This window comes from Phyllostomus hastatus, unplaced genomic scaffold (assembly GCF_019186645.2).
Source record: "Phyllostomus hastatus isolate PE091 unplaced genomic scaffold, TTU_PhHast_1.1 phas_scaffold_129, whole genome shotgun sequence".
NCBI lineage: Eukaryota > Metazoa > Chordata > Mammalia > Chiroptera > Phyllostomidae > Phyllostomus > Phyllostomus hastatus.
The window spans coordinates 12969544-12983052 of NW_025334009.1; positions in this window are offsets into that span (position 1 = coordinate 12969544).

A 13509-nucleotide genomic window follows, 5' to 3' on the forward strand; every position below is an offset into this window, starting at 1 on the left:
GAAGTTTCTCTCTCTTTCTCTCTCCCTTCCCTCTCTAGAAATAAATAATAAAATCTTTTAAAAAATTAAAAAAAAAAGAATAATAGTCATCCCACAGGAATATCTTACCAACTCGTGTGATGATAAAAACAGAGTGACATTGGCTTTCACTCTCAGAGACACATTGCATGTTAGTCCTACATCACTCCGATCGGACTATGTTACAAATTGCCTCCAAGCTGAGATGCGGTTCCAAGTGTCTTTATCCTGCTTGGACCAGTGGGCCAGCCAGGAGGAGTTTTTCTGATGGTGATGGCAGAGGTCCAGAGAGAGCCATCAACCTGAAAAGTTCATTTCAAATAGCCTGTGCTACAGCTGGGTTTACTTGTTTACAGGACTTGGTCGTTACATTTTCAGCCTCTTGTGAATGGATTGTTAAAAGTGGCCATTATTAAAATTTAACTTATATAAAGCTACAGTTAAAGACATTAGAGTATAAACAAAAATAAATATTTGAAACTCACCACTTTCTCATTTTTATACATTCCCTTAATATCTAGGATCTTGGGGTTATTAGAGTATGTCTATCATATCTGTATGGTAGCCATATTAGAAAATGGTATAATACTATGTATCTCTCTTTACATTCACCGGGGTATTGTGAGTAGTTTGAAACTGGCCATGGTGGGAGTATTTATAGGATGGAAATTAGGGAATGCAACAAATCAGAATGTTTTTTCCTTATGTTATTTAATCATTGATTCTCTACCCCCACTGTGTAATAAATGGAGGGCTAGGTGGGTGCTACACATTTTTAAGTACAGCATTCATCTGAAATCTTTGCTCGTGTCAGGACAAATATTCCATTGGCCCAAGTCAAGCAGTAGTGACATCCACTCTACCGTTAGGGAAAGGGACTGCAAAATCACATGGCCCAGGTGCATTAGCAGGAGGAATGAATTGCTGAAACTACTAGCTCAATTTATCAAAGTTAGGGAAAGGCACAAAAAACAAGTAAATAGGAAAGTCAATGTTTACATGTATAGGTAAATGAGTGAGTATGTATCACGTTCACTTTTCTTAAAAGCAACTCTTCTTTATTGTTTCTAACATTCTTCAAAGGGAAAGGAATATTTGAAAGTGACTGTTTTTATTACAAAATAGATTCTTATTTATATGTGTTTATAAAATGACCTTTAATTATGTATGGTAGACCAAACTACATAGGCTGGCTCAGGTTGCTTGCTCATGATTCTCGAACTCTAAAAATCATAATTTCTGGTAAAGTTTTTACCCCATTCTAAATCTACCTTTTCCCACCAAAACCATGATTCTTTCAAGATACTTCAAAGCAGATGTGACCAAAGGAAAAAGAAACAAACCAACCTCTAAGCCAGTGATTATCAGCCGGTGCACTGCAAGAATTTTTTAAAACATGCAAACCCAACTATTTAGTCAGGGGCATCAGCTACTTTTCCCTTAGATTGTCAAATAAAAAAAATGTCAACAGCCGACACAACAATAGCTGTCCAGTGTGAATGAATCACAATTATACCAATGTTTTGTCAAATTGGCAAAAATAATGTGTTTTTTGGTGTGCTGCAGAATTTGAGCAAACAGTTTACATGTGCCATGAGGTGCAAAGGGCTGAAAACCACTGCTCCGAGCCTAACTCGAAGAATGTTAATAGTCTTACTCTTCTTACACGTAGGCTTGTCTGTTAATTAGAAGTAGCGTTCCCAGCTGCACCGAGCATGTTTCTGAACAAAGGGAGGAGGACTTCTTAAAGACTGCAGTGGAAGTCAAGGAAAACCATAATTTACATTTCAGAATATAAATGCCCCAGGAAGTCTGCTTCCCCTGCTGCCTGGAACTTTGATTGGCATTTCAATAGGATTCCACCAAATTGGAGGTTGGTCTCAGGAAACCCATCCTCGCGGTTACCAATGACTATAATTCCAGGCGTCTAATCGGAGAAAATAATGTCTGTGAGAACAGGGAATTTAAGAAATCAAGACATTTGTGAAAGCCAATGAGAGCCAGAAAAGCAACCCAAGGAGGAGAGCAAGAACATAGGCACTGAGGCTTGATAGTTGCTTCGTTTTGGAGACGAGGTGTTTTCCTAATGGGAAATAATTCTCCTTATATGTGAAGGGGAAGAAAACTTTCCTTCCACCCTTCTAGGTTCTTTGGCTGGCCTAGTCATCAAATTAACATAATACGTATTAGCAGAGAAAAGACACGAATTTCATTTCATATGTGTGGTGGTTTCCTAAGACTGAGAGGTGCACAGGCAAGCAGGCAATGGGAGTGTATGTGCCGTTCTCAACAGGAGAAGGGGAGAGAGTCTGGGACTTCCAAGGGGAAGAAAGCAATTTAGTGGGAGATGAAAAGTGGGAATATCTGCTAAACAAATGTGTGCTGGGCCATACTGAAACAATGGGACTCAGAGAGGGCTTTCACAGGTTGAGCCTTGCTACTTTCCTCCCTGTCTAGCGTGCCTAGTTGATATCACTGCTATTGTCTACGATGATACCTCCCTTCCTGGGAAGGCGCTCTGTCTAAATTACTTTTGTACAGTCAGATGACAGTTCTAATGCTCTTCTCGAGTCTCGTATTTCCTAAAAATAATCAGCCTCAAATAACCCTCTTGCCAAAGAGACACATCTTGGTGGTGGCAAATTTTGCTTCCCTATGTATTTGTCATTATGATGGCAAAGAGTAAATGCATTTTATACACATTTTCCACTCCCACCCAGGATCTATCCCCTCCAGAGGAGATTACCTACCATAATCTCTTTTTAGATTGAAAGCATTATAAAAATTGTGGGGTTTTGGATATCAGATTCCCTATTCTTGAATAAAAATTTTATTTTGGATATTTAAACTTAAAATCTGGCCTCTTGAGCTCTTCAAATCAGAAAAAAGGAGTTAAAGAAATTGAGGAACCCCATACTTATTCTCAGCTCCCCTCCACTAAAAACAGTATGCTCTCCATGTCCACAGGTCTTGTGTCAGTGGAGTCAGTCAATTGCTGATCAAAAATATTTGGGAGGGAAATCCCAGCAAGTTCCAAAAGGCAACACCTGAGTTTGTAATTACCCTGAATCCATGTACCTGCTCTAGTCTATATGCAAATACAGGTTTTGTGCAAATGCTATGCCATGTAAGGGATTTCAGTATATGGATTTTAATATCTGTGGAAGGACCTACAACCAACCCCCAGAGGATATCAAGGGATGACTGTAGTAACCAAGTTCTTTCCCCTCTTTCCAAAACATGGCGTTGGTGAAGGAACAGTGAAGACAGGCCACTTATAAAATGGGCTCAAGCAGCTTAAGGCATGAGACAGGACTCTGTTTTCTGATTAGCCTGAGAACTTAAACTTTTTAAACTTTCCCATCCTGTGTCAATGCCTGAATATACATCTGCACCTCCAGACAACCCTGTGGTTACCCGCTGAAGGATTCGCATATACATCAACCTGCCATGCATTACCCGGACTACAGGACATGACCAGACCACGGGACATGACCAGACCACCTGGTCCCCATTTCTTGGACCACCTGGCACCCATCATCATTATCACTGACTGATAGCTGATTGATAACCATCCTGGACCAAACACAGAGCAAAGAATGCAGGACTGATAATTCTCTAGAATGTTCTTTTAACTACAAGGACTTTCAACTTTTCTTTCTGCTTTGGAACACTTAGGGGCTTCCACCTAGCTCTGCGCTTTCTTTTGGTTTAGCGTTACTCTGCTCAGAATGGAAATTCAGCTAATGTGAACCGGGATATTCACACCAGCTGTGTATGGACAGATCTACTTTGACTGGTTCCTGCCCATGCCGTGCTCGCTATGGAGTAGTGTAAATATCCTCTTTAGCTGTGGTGCTTGCAAGGTATGAAAAAACAATAACAACACAATTTGGACCGTTTGGAAAGGCTGGGAAAGAAACAGCACTCTGGAAGCTCTTGCTCTTTTTAAATTGGTAGAGTGGCCAACATTTTGTTTCTCTGTGTGTTTGTTATAGGAATCTATTAAGGAATCAGATGAGGGCGTGCCTATCCATTGGATAGGAAGCAAGACATAGAGTAGGTATCCTCGACCAAAAATGTCTTCCCCTGACTTGTTGCTGAATCTTAATCTCCACCAATAGAACCTCAACAATGGACTCGTGATTTTTTTTCCCTCCTAGTTATCTATTACGACACAAGTGAATACCTATGTAGCCTCAAACTGTAAGCCATTCCCACGCAAACCTGCTGTCTTCACCCACTGGGTTAACATACAAATATCACACAGGACTCAGTATCTTACTCAGAATACCACTTTCTTGTTTTAGACTTCACCCTTTGATTTTATTCACCTTTTAGACTTCACCAGAACACCACTTTCTTGTTTTAGACTTCACCCTTTGATTTTATTCTTCCTGTCACGTGATTTTTTTTTTTTTTTCAAGAAAACGGTCAGGGTCTGCTGACCATGCACACATGCACGAGCACCAGAGTGCCTTGGAACTAACTCTTCGTTCCAAGGAGTTAGAAATAAAAAGAATAAAATATATGTATGCAAGGGTTCGTGTGTCGGTATGCAGAGGTCTCAGGCAACCAAAGGAGAAACCTGAGGCATCGTTCAGGAAGAATGAAAGCTTGAGGTTTTGGGGACGCAGGAGGGGGTTAAGAGGGCCTTCCAAGTGCAGGCTCGGCGATTTCCTCCAAATGCCTCCTCCACAGCTGCTGCCCTAATGCAGCTTTCAGAAGCTCAGCTGTGCTCTGTAATGGTTTTTTGAAAGGTTACTCCCATGTACAGATTTTCCCCCTTTTTCTCTAGGAAACTGGTGCTGAGAGCAAAACAAAATAGGCCTTGAAGTGGGGAAAAGAATCAAACAACGATGGCATAAAAACAAAACACAACAAAGATTGCAAATTTGGAAGATGCATACCAACTTCAGGACTACATTTTTGGCGGACCAGCAGCATCCAGTAAATTCTGATGGCAGTTTGATGGCTCTTAGAGCTGGACACTGAAAATGTGCAACTTGCAGATGAGACTCATTATCTCAAGAGGCCGATCTCGGAACCCTAACAGTTGTTTCCACCTGCGGTGAAACTCAGCTCTTCGAGCAGTGGACCCTGGACTAGGAGCGTCAGCATCCCCTGAGGAACCTGTTAGACATGTCCATGCACAGTCCCTACCCCAGACTCCTAAATCAGATGCTCTGGAGGTGAATCCTGAAGTCATGTTTGACAAATCTCCTCATGGAATTCTGATGGACACTACAGTGGTTCCAAGGAATGGTTTAAGAACCATTATCTTAGAAAATGTCCGTAGGGCCCTGGCTGGCATAGCTCAGTGGATTGAGCGCGGGCTGCGACCCAAAGTGTCGCAGGTTCGATTCCCAGCCAGGGCACATGCCAGGGTTGCAGGCTACGGCCCCCAGCAACCGCACATTGATGTTTCTCTCTCTCTCTCTTTCTCCCTCCCTTCCCTCTCTAAATAAATAAGTAAATAAACAAATAAATCTTAAAAAAAAGAAAATGTCCCTAGGAAGAACGACATCTAAGATCATAATCTAGCCATCCTATTCTCCCTTACGATGTCTCTATTTCTCCAATGTATATTTCTCTAGGTAACTGAGCAATGTTCACCCAAAACTGCAAAGAACAGGCAGGAATATCTAAAGTACCAGGAACTGAGAGTGAGGGGCAAAGCTTGCTCTTGGGCAAATAACCCTGTGCCCGCCCCACCCTGGGCCTTTGACCTCCTTACAGGTGAGCCACGTGGCCGCCAGGATCTCCCTGGCTCTGCTCCTCCAGCTTTCCCTGACTCTGGCTCCAGCCTAAATCTCCTTCTTCATTAGTTTTCCCAGCTATCTCGGTCTTTTTTTTAATTTTTTCAGCTCTGCATGCTTCCTTCATTTTGCCATCACACTCCTTCCTGCAGTTCTCATGATGGAAGCGAGCCCTGACTCAACCGCTGTGTAGGAAGCCATTTCCCAGAAAGCCATTTCCCATTCTGGGAATTTCCGATTCCCAGAATGGTGCCACCCGACCTGTTTGTATTTAAGTTTAGAATCTACCTTTTGATGCATCTCAAAAGTGCTGTTTCACCAGGGAAGACCCTGAAACAGAGATGCTCAAAAATGTTCCCGGAGTGGCACCATTATCTAAGGCGTATCTGGAAACCACGCCCATTTTTACCTGCCTGCAGTTCTCCTGTGCCCTGCCCTCACCACACCATGCCCTACGTGTGAGCCCCTTGTTCTGTCTGCAAGGTCCGCACTGTGTTTCCAGTTTATTAGGACAGGACTTTAGGGCTTGACAGTTGTAGGAGCTCCTGAGTGTGCTTAGTTCTACTTATGAATGAAGCAAAGCCCAGTGCTTTTGTTTCACATACAGATCATGGAAACACTGGTAGAACAGTTCTTAATCATTTAGCCTGTCTTTTGTCTCTTCTGCAGTCCGTCGGTGTTACTTTCCGTCCTCACTTTAAAAACACCCTTGGGAAATGCCATTGTGAGGCAGAGAGCAGAGAAAGATCGGCCTTATTCTGGCATGCTTTGCAGATCAAATGTAAAACAAAGGAAGGATAAGGAGCATATAAAAAAACCCAAATGATACATTTTTTCTGCTGTAGTGAAAACATGAACAGAACAAAATCTAATTAATATTTTTCAGTTTAAAATAAGGGTACAAAAGAAGAAATATGGTTGAATATCTTTCTCTCTCCTGGGGCAGCAGCCCCCTGAAATGGACTTAAAGCTGCAACATGAAGAGTTTGAAGCATAATTAAGTCAGGGAGGATGGACCTGCGCTGCTAGTTGTGTTTCCCCAGGACTGGTTAGTGTGGGAATTTTCTTCCCTGACCATTCAGTTGGGGCCCTTTAATTGTCGTGCTGCCTAGAGGCAGCCTCCACCGACCATGCAGATGTTTCCTGGAGAATTGTTGCAGTTACTTGGAAAATAAGGGTCTCGTGGATAATCACCAACCTGAATTCAGATCCTGGCTCTATTAATTTTGACCAGTGTGATTTGGGGAAAACAAATCCATATCTGAGATTCTGTTATTTTATTTGCTAATGCAGAGTGATTAAAGTTTTTTTTTAAGATTTTATTTGTTTATTTTTACACAGAGGGGAAGGGTAGGAGATAGAGAGGGAGTGAAATATCAATGCATGGTTGCCTCTCATGTGCCCATTACTGGGGTTCTGGTCCACAACCCAGGCATGTGCCCTGACTGGAAATTGAACCAGCAACCCTTTGGCCCATAGGCCGGCGCTCTATCCACCGAGCCACACCACCCAGGGTACAATTTTCTGATATCACCAAGCTGCCTCAGTTACCCATTTGTGGAGCCCAGTGCCCAAGGAAACATAAGACTCCTTAAAAAAATGATGAAAATTCCTAGACTCTGACAGCAGAGCCTTAGACCAAGCACAGGGCCCTTTTCTTGCACAGGCCGTATGTCCCCGAAGCCTGCCGTATGCTTCAGTGTCCCCTCGGTAATCATCCCTGAGTGCCTGGGAGAGACTGGGACTCAAGAAGATGCAAATTAAGCAGATGCAAGTTGATAGGTGGCATCCCACCCCGGCCCAGCAGGCCTCACATTGCTCTGCACAGATCTGCGAGCAGGTTCCGCGATGGTTTGAAACAGACTCCACTGTGGATGTATTGAAATAGATCCCAAATCATCAACTGGGTTTTTCAGATTTGAGCCCATGAATTTACAGTTAAGATTAAAGGAGATAACGGACGTGGAGACATATCAGTATATCCCCAGGTTTGTTCCTGGAATCCCCTGCCTGAGAAGCACTAGGTCGCTTCTTATCCCACAGATCGTCAGGTCCCCTGCAGATCTAATGAATCAAAAGCTCTGCGCTTGGAATGTAGATCCCTGCGTTTTTACCAGGTGCCCCAGGAGATTTTATTCCACCAAAGCTTTAAAATGACTACGATTAATAGCAGCCCCCTCCCAATTCCAAAAATAATCTTAATATCTAGTTTGTGTTTGATTGGAGCCTCGCCATTAGCAAAAATAAGTGCATCCTAACGACAACGAACTTTCCTCTGTAGCATTATCACGGCAACGCCACTTATAATAATACCAGCTATGGTTCGCTGAGCATTTTCTACATGTCAAGTGCTTATTAGGCATTTCCTTTAATCCCTTACTGACTTTTGAAGTAGGCGATGCCTTCCTATTTTACAGCAAAGGAAATGAATCCCCAGACGCCCTGAGGGACTTGCAGGTAGCAGTGACAGGGCTGTGACCAAGGCGTGGCCTCAGGTCGGCCCAAAGTCCACAGTGTTCCAGTACACAGGACTAGGCCACCTTCCTGAGCAGGAAGAAAACCAAGGACATGGGGAACTTGTCTCTACAAGTTTACTTCCTTTTTTCATGCTCTAGTTGTGTCGGCCTTCCCAGCAGTAAATCTGGAGTCTGGAGGAGGACCCTCCGGAAGGTGAAAGAGACAGACAGCCTGTCTTGCTCGATGGAGGTGCCCTGGGAGCAGCGGTGTTGAACTGTGTCGTATCCTCACGTGGAAGCTCAGCCCGGCATGCCTAATGGGAGACTTGTTACTCCCTGTTTTCGCTGTTCATAAATCTGATTAAAGATACTCCAAAGGCACAAAGGCAAGAGACAAACAAAGAGACACATAAACCAACGTGAACGGAGGTATGAGAAATAAAGCTACATGAGGTAGCTAAGAAGTAAAACACCCAAGGAAGTTTTTTTGTAGTGTATCAATTTCTCTTTTAACTGAATGAGCCATACAAAGGGTGGTGAATGAGCTAATTTTAATCGTTCCTTTTCATATACACGGAACACAAGGAAATAAGAAAAGACTGCACAGAACTTGGTCTTTCATGTTCGTTTTCATTTCTTATTACTCATTGCCTGCCCAGAGAGAAGACAGAGACGGACAAATGAAACAGACCAAACTCCAGAGTCCTACACTCACTCCTTCTTTAATAGGCTTGGGTTACTAAGAGTTGATCACTCTGTCTATTGTTCGCCTCATAATTATTATGCCTCACCAAATTTGTTAGACATTAGCAAAGAGATATAATACATAGTAATATCTAAAAATGTGAAGACCTATGTTTTAACTTTATGCCTCTTCTTAGTATTTAGTATGAATTTGGAGTTTAATACTGGCCTAAGTAAAATTTACTTTGAACCCTTCTTAATTAAAGCAACCTTGTGAGGGGCATTTTCTCTACTGTGTCTTCAGTTTAGAGTTTTTTCCTCCTGCAACAAGACTGCATAATTAGTGGTGTGCCAGAAGATACTTCACATCCAGCTCCCCAAGGGCAGCAAATAATTATTCGTAGCATTTGCTGATGTTTAGGCTGTAAAATCTCCCACACGGCTGATTTTAGCTACCTACATGAAGTCACGAGAACCGAGAGAGGGAGAGATGCACGTAATCAACCCCTGCAAACTAATGCAAACTGGCTCCTGTGTGCAACTGTCCACAGTGACTGTTAAACTAATCGGGGCTTTATCACGTGCAGGTTTCTGTGTAGATACAGATTTCCAACTTATTGGGTAAATCCCAAGGAGCATGATTGCTGGATCATATGGTGAGGGCGTGTTTAGTTAGAAACAGCCAAACTGTCTTCCAAAATAGTTATGCGCACCATACTGCATCCATCAAAGAAAGACCCTGTGGCTTCACCAGCATCTTCGCCAGCACTTGGTGTCGTCAGTGTTTTGGATTTTGCCTACTAGAGTGGGTATGTAGTGGCGCCTCATTGCTGTTTCAGTTTGCAGTTCCCTAATGCCATATGATGCAGAGCATCTTTTTATATGCTTCTTTGCCACCTGTGTATCTCGTTTGGTTTGGTGTCTGTTAAGGTTGTTTGTTTCCTTATTGTTGGGTTTTTAAGGATTTTCTAATATTTTGGAGGCCATTCCTTTCTCAGTTCTGTGTTTTGCAAATGGTTTCTCTCAGTCCATGGCCTGTCTTTCCATTCTCTTAACAGAACCTATTGCCAAGCAGACATTTTAATTTTGATGAAGGACAATTTATCAGTTTTGGCGTTGTGTCTGAGAAGTCATTGGCTTCTCTGAGGTCACCTGGATTTCCTCACAGGGCATGTCTCCGTTTGCATTTTACATTTCAGGCTGCAATCCTTTATGAAGTAATTTTTGTGAGAGGCATAAGGTCTGTGTCTAGAATGTGGATGCCCACTTGTTGCTGCATCATTTTGGTTAAAAGACTGTCCTTTCTCTACTAACTTGTCTTTTCTCCATTTACAAAAATCAACTCCCTGTTTGTGTGGGTCTGTTTCTGGGCTCTCTATTTTGATCTGTTTGTGTACTCTTTTATCAGTGCTGCATTGTCTTGGCTGCTGGAGCTTCATAGAATTTCTTGAAGTCAGGGAATGTCAGTCTCTGTAATAGGTCTCCGAGTTTGTTTCCCTCCTTCCATACCGTGTTGGTTCTGCTGGGTCTTTCATCATTCAGTATAACCAGTATAATTAGTTTTTTGATATTCACGCAGCTAACTTGCTGGGATTTTGGCTGGGATTTTGTTGAACATATAGATTAGTTTGGTAAGAACTAACATCTTGACAATATTGAGCTTTCTTTAACATGCCAATGGAATAACTCCCCATAGATTTTGTCCTTTGTGATTATTTTCATCAGGGTTTCATAGTTTTTCTTATATGTTTATATATATTATATAATATATACATATATGTATATGTAAAACACTTATTTATATATATTTATTTTTCTTTTCTTTTTTTTAAAGGCGGGAGAGTTTTTTTTAGATTTTTTATTTATTTATTTTTAGAGAGGGAAGGGAGGGAGAAAGAGAGAGAGAGAGAAACACCAATGTGTGGTTGCTGGGGGCCATGGCCTGCAACCCAGGCATGTGCCCTGACTGGGAATTGAACCTGCGATGCTTTGGTTCACAGCCCGAGCTCAATCCACTGAGCTATGCCAGTCAGGGCTTTATATATTTATTTTTCTATTTCATTTTTCACTGCTTTTCCTGCAAGTTCTTCACCAAATTTATACTTATGTTAAATACCCTGGTTTTAAACTTTAATACCAGCCTCTCTGTGGGGCTGCTTCTACTATATATATATATATTTTTTCACTTTGGCTAGAAAAGTATTTGCAGATTTTTTGACATGTTTCACACTTTTTTGGTCGTATTATGGACATTGGATTTAAACAAAAATAATAGGAACTAGCGTTAAAGCTAGTTTTCACCAAAGGAGGCCTGCGGGTTCTCCCATCAGGAAACCGAGGACAGGAGCGGTTCCCTCTGCTCCCTGCGGGTACCGAGCCAGATTTGAGCTGTGCATAGTGTGGATTGGTTTTGATTCACATTTGTTTTTTGTTTTTTAAATCCTCCTTGTGAATCTGCCCTGTTTTTATTTCAGGGCTCTTCCGTTGAAGGTTTTTGGAACATAAACACCACATGACTAGGAAAGACTCCCTTCTGCTTATAGCCTGTGTACCGCCCACTCCCCCGCCCCCCCGGCAATGCCAGGTAGCAGGAGAGGAGAGGCAAGCAGGAAGAACGCGATCTATATTTGGGGGAGGCTCCAGATTCCAATCCCTCTTGTCGTCCCCAGTGGCCATGATAATTCAGATGCTTTCTCCTTGATATGCATACCGTAATCACAGTACTATAAGCACTTACATATATTGACTCCTTTTACATTCATGACAACACTGTGAGAGATGTACTATTATGTTTCCCATTTTGGAAATAAGAAAACTGAGGCGAAGAGATGTTCGAAGAAGAAGGAGAAGAAGTGACTCTGACTGAGGTCACACAGCTAGTAAAATTTAAACTCTGCAATCCATACAGAAAGCTCGCTTTCAGAAGGACTGCCAGGAGGAAGTTGAAGTCTGTGGCTGGGGCACTGTAATTACTAGTAAAGGGTATCCTGGACACATCTGACATATCTCAACCTATCTTCACTCCTTTGACACCCTCAGGTACAGCTGTTTCTTCTCCAAATGAGTGTTTGAATAAAGAAGTCCATGCCTGCTCCATTCCCGTGCCTTTTCAGATAGCTCCGTCAATAGTTGTATTGATGATTTTCGGATATCATCAGTACAACTGAAAGGCTTACACGTTCTCCTGATCATCCTCTGTTCTTTCCATGTCTGCTTTCCTGGTTCCATCTGGCTGTGAGCCCTCCTGTCTTGGCCTGGTTCTTGCTTTTTGGACAGAAAGAGCATCTGGCGTTCTTTTATCCTGTGATCTGTCTCACTGAGCCTCCACGCCTTCCTGCTCCTGGTCAGGGGAGTGCCCTTTCCTTGGACCTGGGATCTCACTTTGGCTGTGATCCTGTCCAAGTGCTTCGGTTAAGAGGCATTTAGATGACAACAGGGATTAAGCAGCAATAGCTCAGACATACATATTCCTTATTAGATACTCAGATGTGAATCAAATGCTAATCAATCTTATTACATTCTGTATTTTGTGTTCTTATAACAAAACTATTCAACTCTGAATGGAGCTAAAGCCAAAGTCCCAAAACCCAGAACAGTAGGTCAAATAATGTAGATACTTGATAGCACTTTATGTCTCAGGCTTTAGGCAAGACTGAAAATCAGTTCTAATTTAGTTTGAAGTAACATTTCAAGTGTCAGCTCATACCAACCAAAGAGCTACACTGTTCACACAACAAGTGGATATTCCATCAACATTCGTTTTTATGAATGTAAAAGATCATTGTGGGTGTTTAGATCACCAGTATTTGTTTACATTTGGAGCGCTCATTTCCATGACAATGATTGGAAGAAAGAATGGGAAATGTCACATGACCCATTCTTTTCCTAAGAGGACAAACATATGTCCCTAATATCTTGTGTTCCTAGGAGCACATTTTCCTTGAGATGAAAAATGACAACTCCACACAACTGTTCTCTCCACAAAGCTGAGAATAAAGTCCACCGAGAGACATTCTAATTTTCCAGCCAATGACTATTTTGGTGCTTAAATAATCTAAATACCATGAGTAACTGCTTTAGTTGCAGAGAAAATACATTCAGAAATGCAGTCACCATACACAGCTAACGACAACCACGGCCCACCCTCGTTCCTGCATTTAGCGAAGGCCAGGCATGCTGTCTGTTCTTTTGAAGTTCCGTGGAGAGCCACATTAAGGGGGTGAATTCTTCCATTTCAGGTTCCATTTAGGCCACCCTATTAACTTCCTGTTAAAAGCTTTTTCTTTTTTTCCATTTGAACATATTCTTGTAAAACCTCTAGCTGGAAGAAAACTTCCTTTTAGAAAACTTTGAGATAGAGAAGCAGTTTTTATGTTACAAGCCTTTGAAAAGACGTGCAGGCTTTCCAGTTCAGCAAAAAAAATAAAAAATTAAAAAAAATCTATCTTTTATTTCGTACGGTCTTAACTCAAATAGAGTTTGACATAAAACTCCAGATCTGCATTTATTTTATTGGTCCTTCTTGAGAAGCAGTGGGTAAAACTTGGTGAAGTTTAACACGCTACTTTTTAAAATGGAAATTCCTTGAGCAT